The sequence below is a fragment of the Momordica charantia genome, assembly GCF_013281855.1.
Source record: "Momordica charantia cultivar OHB3-1 chromosome 1 unlocalized genomic scaffold, Mcharantia_2.0 BLBB01000001.1, whole genome shotgun sequence".
NCBI classification, from domain to species: Eukaryota; Viridiplantae; Streptophyta; class Magnoliopsida; order Cucurbitales; family Cucurbitaceae; genus Momordica; species Momordica charantia.
Window position 1 is genome coordinate 5,194,684 of NW_028275157.1, and position 6,022 is coordinate 5,200,705.

General features: G+C 39.2%; 1 non-coding gene across 1 annotated transcript; it reads left to right on the forward strand.

The window, feature by feature from the left end:
* The first annotated feature begins 2,079 nt into the window (after window positions 1–2,079).
* On the forward strand, window positions 2,080–2,186 carry LOC148213153 (small nucleolar RNA R71). Its single transcript, XR_015792997.1, has one exon. It is a non-coding gene; the product is annotated as a small nucleolar RNA R71 (small nucleolar RNA).
* Window positions 2,187–6,022: the final 3,836 nt, after the last annotated feature.

The window sequence follows — 6,022 nt, forward strand, 5'->3', positions numbered from 1 at the left end:
GCAAAAGGCCGGGCTTATCCCTCGGATATCTGCTATCGTCCATCCAATGGCCTTTTTGTGCTTCTCCAAAATCTACAATAAAGAATATTCATTAGCAGGTGATAAATTGGAGGCTATAATAACTAGTAAAGTGTCGTTATCCCCTAGATACGCATATTTCAAATGCGACGGCAATGGCTTCTACTCCAACGTGGGTGGTTCCACTATGGACGGAAGTAACGACTTGCATTCTTCTTTTTGTATTTTTTCAACAGGATTGGTCACATCTTCCGGTCCTTCTGCTAAGTATCAAGCTCTTCTTCAATCTCTGTAACTAACAAGTCATAAAACTCATCAAACATAACAGGATTCATGCTAGTTATAGCAGAGCACTCTTCAAAGTCTCCTGGTAATTTCATGGCGTCTAGAACGTTAAATTTAACTTCTTCATTATTTACCCTCATTGTAATTTCTCCCTTCCTCACATTAAAAACTGTATCCCCAGTGGCTAGAAATGGTCTTCCCAAAATAATGGGAACGTCTAAGTCTGCCTCGCAATCTAGAATGATAAAGTCTGTAGGGAAAATGAATTTGTCCACCTAGACTAAAACATCTTCTATCTTTCCCTCAGGTCTTATGATAGATCTATCTGCTAGTTGGAGGGTAACCGTAGTAGGTCTAGCTTCTCCTATGCCTAAAGATTTGAAAACTGATAATGACATAAAATTAATGCTAGCGCCTAGATCACATAATGCCCTACCTAAGTTTTTTCCTCCTATGGAACATGGAATGGTAAAACTGCCAGGATGATTACACTTCATGGGTAGCGGGTTGCCTACAGCTTCACTACTACATTTTGTCATGGCTACCAGTTCATGCTCTCCTATCTTTTTCTTCCTAGAAACTATATCTTTCAGAAACTTAGCATAATTTGGCATATGTTCTAGAGCATTTACTAATGATATATTTATATGCAATTGTTTTAAAATATCTAAAAATTTTCTAAACTGGGAATCATTATTTTTCTTAACTAATCTTTGTGGAAACGGGGGAGTAGGGGTAAAAGAAGGTTGTACCTGTCGAGGAACACTCGGGGTGTCCTCATTAACTTTTCTAGTATTTTCTTTTTCTCGTGTTGTTGGATTCTCTGGTATCTTTACAGTTGGTTCAGTGGACGGAATCTGTACATCTGTTGTTGGCATTGTTGGTCCATCATATGCCAGTCCACTCCTAAGGGTGACAGCTTTGCACTATTCTTTCCCTTCTCGTTTTGGTATTTCAGTATGGCCTGAAAAAGAACCTTGTGGTCTATTCTTCAATTCATTGGCGAGCTGTCCCAATTGGGTCTCAAAATTCCTCATTGATGCCGCTTGGGATTGTATCACTGCGTCGGTTCAGGCCATGTACTCCTTCATCATGTTCTCAAGATTTGAGTTGTTATTTGAAACTGGTGGTGTCTGTGTTCTCTGATTGTACTACTGTTGCGGTGGCGGGATGTATTGCTGTGTAGGTGGAACATAGGGCTGCTTGTTCTGCTGGCTCTGCCCTTGATTAAAACCGCTCGAACGTCCTTGACCTCCCCATGAGAAATTAGGGTGGTGCCTCCAACCTGGGTTGTAGGTGTTCGAATATGGGTTAAAGTTCCTATTGTTCTCATGTCCTACATAAAAAACGGATGCAGGGTTATGTGGACAATTATCATAAATATGGTTTTCACTGCAAAATGAACAAATGAGATCGTTGACTTGGCAAACAAGGGCAGGAGTGCAATAATCCGACTGCACAGGTTGTATCGGCGTGGCTAATGGATTTTTTATTCCCAATGCCATCTCTTTTAGCCTCTGGTTCATTGTAACCATCTCTTTTTACATCGAGGTCGCAATGTCCAGAGCCAAAACTCCAGCTGGATCTTGCTTCTTCGGTGCTGCCCTAGATCTTTGCGAACACCATAGTTCGTTGTGTGAAGCTAAGTCATTTAGGATGTCAACTATCTCGTTGAATGTCTTCTTTGTAAAGGCTCCGTTTGCAGCATTGTTTAGCATCATCTTAGTAGGATGATCTAAACCTCTAAAGAAATGTTCTATCTGGATGCATGCCGGCAAGCCATGGTTCGGACATTTCCTGATTAGTTCTTTAAATCTCTCCCACGCCTCGTGAACAGGTTCACGATCATACTGTCTAAAGGAGATGATCTCCTCTCTGATATCAGCGTGGCGAGTAGGTGGGAAGAATTTTGTTAAGAACTTCTCCACTAACGACGCCCATGTGGTGATGGATCCCGGTGGAAATGCATTGAGCCATGCTCTAGCTTGGTCCTTCAAAGAAAATGGAAAAAGTGTTAGTCTAAGAGCATCGTCTGTTATACCAGGTAATCGAAATGCATTTGCAATTTGAATGAATGATTTCAGATGATCATGTGGATCCTCATGTTCCTGCCCTCCAAAATGTCCAATTGTCTGCAACATTTGGAACATCATTGGTTTAAGCTCAAAGTTTGCGTGGGCTGGAATAGGGTTGACTATCCCTGAATCAAAGTTCTGAAAAGCCGTGGCGGCATATTCTCGCATTGCCACGTCTCTGTTGTCCGCCATCTGGATATGGTTGAATTCATCATTTCTTGCATGATCCCTCATATTACCGTTAACAGTAGGTGGATCAACCGGATCACGAGGTGGAATATCCGCCATTGATGTGCTCGTACTCTCTACCTCACTTTCAGGACTGATTTCACCTTCTCTCTCTTTTTGCTTTTCTAGTTGTTTTCGAAGTCTTTGCTCCTTTCGAGTTTTTCGAAGGGTCCGCTCAATCTCAGGGTTAAGGGGTAGAAGAAAAGATCTTGTGCTCATGCACCTTAACTTACCCTTGTGAGATAAACGACCAAAATATAGAACAAAAACGGTGGATGGAAATTACACCCAACAACAATTCACAAAAATAAAAACTAAAAGAATTTGAAAATAATTTTAAAACTAAAGTCCCCGGCAACGGTGCCAAAAACTTAATTGGCGTTTTTGCTGAACGCACGCACTAAGCGTGGTAACAATTATATAGATGCAAGCGCACACCTGTCAGAGTAATATAAAATGGATGGAGTATCCAAGTATCGATCCTCAAGGACTTCTAAATAATTTCCAAACTCTAAAGTTTTAAAGAATAGTGAATGTTGAAATGAGTGATTCTTGTAAAATGGGAAGTGGTCACAAATAATGGTTTTGGATTTGGGATTTGGACTTATAATGATAAAACCTAGCCCGAATTACTTCAAGTTAGCCAACAAAGAATCAAGGATATGCTAAGGACGATATGCATTTTACTTTAGGAACCAACGACTACGCTTTTCACTTGACTTATGTCTAAGCAAGTTCAAAGTCCTAAGATATTCCCTAATATGTCTATTATGAGAGATATCTTAGTTTTAGGATGGAAATAGTCGCAACCTCGGGTTAAGGTCCTATGTCTAGGCTACTTAAGCGGAACACTTATGTCTAAGGCGCTCCTCTCCTCGGTTTAACCACTCAACAATGCAAATAAGCAACCTTTTCAGTATTGACTTGTTAAGACTTACAGTGGCCTTCTTTAAATCCTAACTTTTTGGGAAAACATGTTGAGCAATGAATGGAAAGCAAAAACACTACTTCTTAGTAACCCTTATTAGAAATAAAAGGCTAACTATCCATAACCGGGCTAGAGACGGGAATTTAGAAAGACATATTGAAGAAAATACAGCAAGTAAAATGGTTGAAATTGGAATGCATGTGTGAACAACAAAAGTTAACTAACGGAGAGTTTTTATCGGGATTGAGAGCTTCGCCCTTCTCTTTCAAGCGAGGGGGAGTGTCACGTGCTCTTTCCTCCAAAAATACAACTCTCTTAACTAAAAATAAAGTAAAGGCAAAGGGAAGATAAGCAAAGTGCTGGATTTTTATATATTTGAATAAGTAGAAAATAACTAAGTACAAATGGAAACAAAACAAAGCTCAATAACGAAATATAAAGTGCTCGGGATTTAAAAACCAAAAGCAACTAATGAAAGCAACTCAAAAGTACTTAGAAAGCAACAAAGAAACACTAAAAATGATCAAGAGAAGGAAGCAAGGCTTGATCAATTTGGTGGAGAAGTTGCTGGAATTTATAGCTGTGCAGACTTGGTTAGGTAGGTCCTAAAACGATGGTGAATCACCCATTTCCAACTCTTTTGACTGACCAAATCGTGCTAAAACTGATAGTGGAACACTTCTTCTACACGTATGCATTGGTTGGAACCACCAAAACGCATTGGAAGACGCGTTTCATTAAGGGCAAAGTTGGAAGAAAACCAGTTTTTATGCAGGCTTCCCAGGCGCCTGGCGCCTCCCATGATGTTTTTTCGTCTTTTTGCTTCTTTTGATTAATTTCCACTCCCAAATGGTCCTAAAATGTCATAAATACAATATAAGCCAACCACAAACCATAATATATGAATTTTGCATGAATTGGAACTCAAACGACCGAGAAAAGTCCGAAACAAAGCTAAAACATAGTAAAAACAGCATCTAAAACCTTCTTTTTACGCATGTAAACAAGCGTAATCAATACGCATTCCCTATGCTTCAACAGTGGGCAGCCTGATGTATGACATGTTGTGTACTAGGCCTGACATTTGCTATGCAGTAGGGATTGTCAGTAGGTATCAATCCAATCCAGGATATGATCACTGGACTGACGTTAAAGGAATCCTCAAGTATCTTAGATGAACGAGGAACTATATGCTTGTGTATGGCACTAAGGATTTGATCCTTACAGGATACACTAACTCTGATTTCCAAACTGATAAGGATTCGAGGAAATCGACTTTGGGATCAGTGTTCACTCTTAATGGAGGAGCTGTAGTATGGCGGAGCATCAAACATGGATGCATCACAGGCTCCACAATGGAGGTCGAATCTGTTGCCAATTGTGAAGCAACAAAAGAGGCAGTGTGGCTTAGAAAGTTCTTAATTGATTTGGAAGTTGTTCCAAACATGACTTTGCCCATCACACTTTATTGTGATAACAGTGATGTTGTGGTAAATTGCTGATCCGTTTACAAAGGCTCATATGGCTAAAGTGTTAAACGGTCGTCTAGAAAGTCTATACCTAGGAGATATGTACAATATAGTCTACGGCAAGTGGGAGACTTGTAAAGGGTGTAGTGTATGCCCTAGTTTATTGTATTTGTACTTTATTACACCACCCACTGTTGTTTTTAGCTTTTGTACACCCCACTAGAGTGAGTTATGGACTCCTGCTTGTTTGGGCGCGTCCATTGATTTGAATGGGTGAGAGTGACCCAAGTCGCCGACTCAATATTCCTACCATTTTGGGGACGAGACCGAGTGGAGAGCTGGGAACATAACTACACAAGATTAAGTTCACTCCTTCCCAACATTAGGGTAAGTAGATGAGCGTTATCTTAAGTGCTAACTCTGGGACTTGAACAAGAGACTTCTGGTTATTGGTTGGACCATAACGTGGTTGTTCATTAAAGGATTATTGGTACTTAAGGTACAAGATGAAACACAGGGGTAAAATGGTAATTTGACCCAGCTGTGGTTACGAACGCTCGTGAATGATTGACTTATGATTAATGATCCAAATCCATGGACGCAAAATATTATACAGTGAGAAGAGTGCAACTGTGAGTCTTTAGTGGAGTGACCGACAGTTAACGAATGTTGATCTCGTATCATTGGAGCTTCCGATCTGTAGGTCCATTAGGTTCCCTTGGTCGCTCTTAAAGGATAGTTAAGAATAGTTAGTTTTGAAAAGAATTTGAATTGTTCAAATTAGTTAAAGGGAATTAAGGTTAATTGTATGAGATGCAATTAATATAATGTATGTTGATACATTGTAATGTAAAGTTAATTTTGAATTGGATTTAGAGATGGATATTGAAATTTATTTCTAATATAGTTGATTAATTTAAGTTTAATTTAACTAAATATGATTTAACTAAGTTAATGTGATATATTAATTTGGTTAAATTTAATTTAATTTAATTTAACTAAACTAGATTTAATTTAAT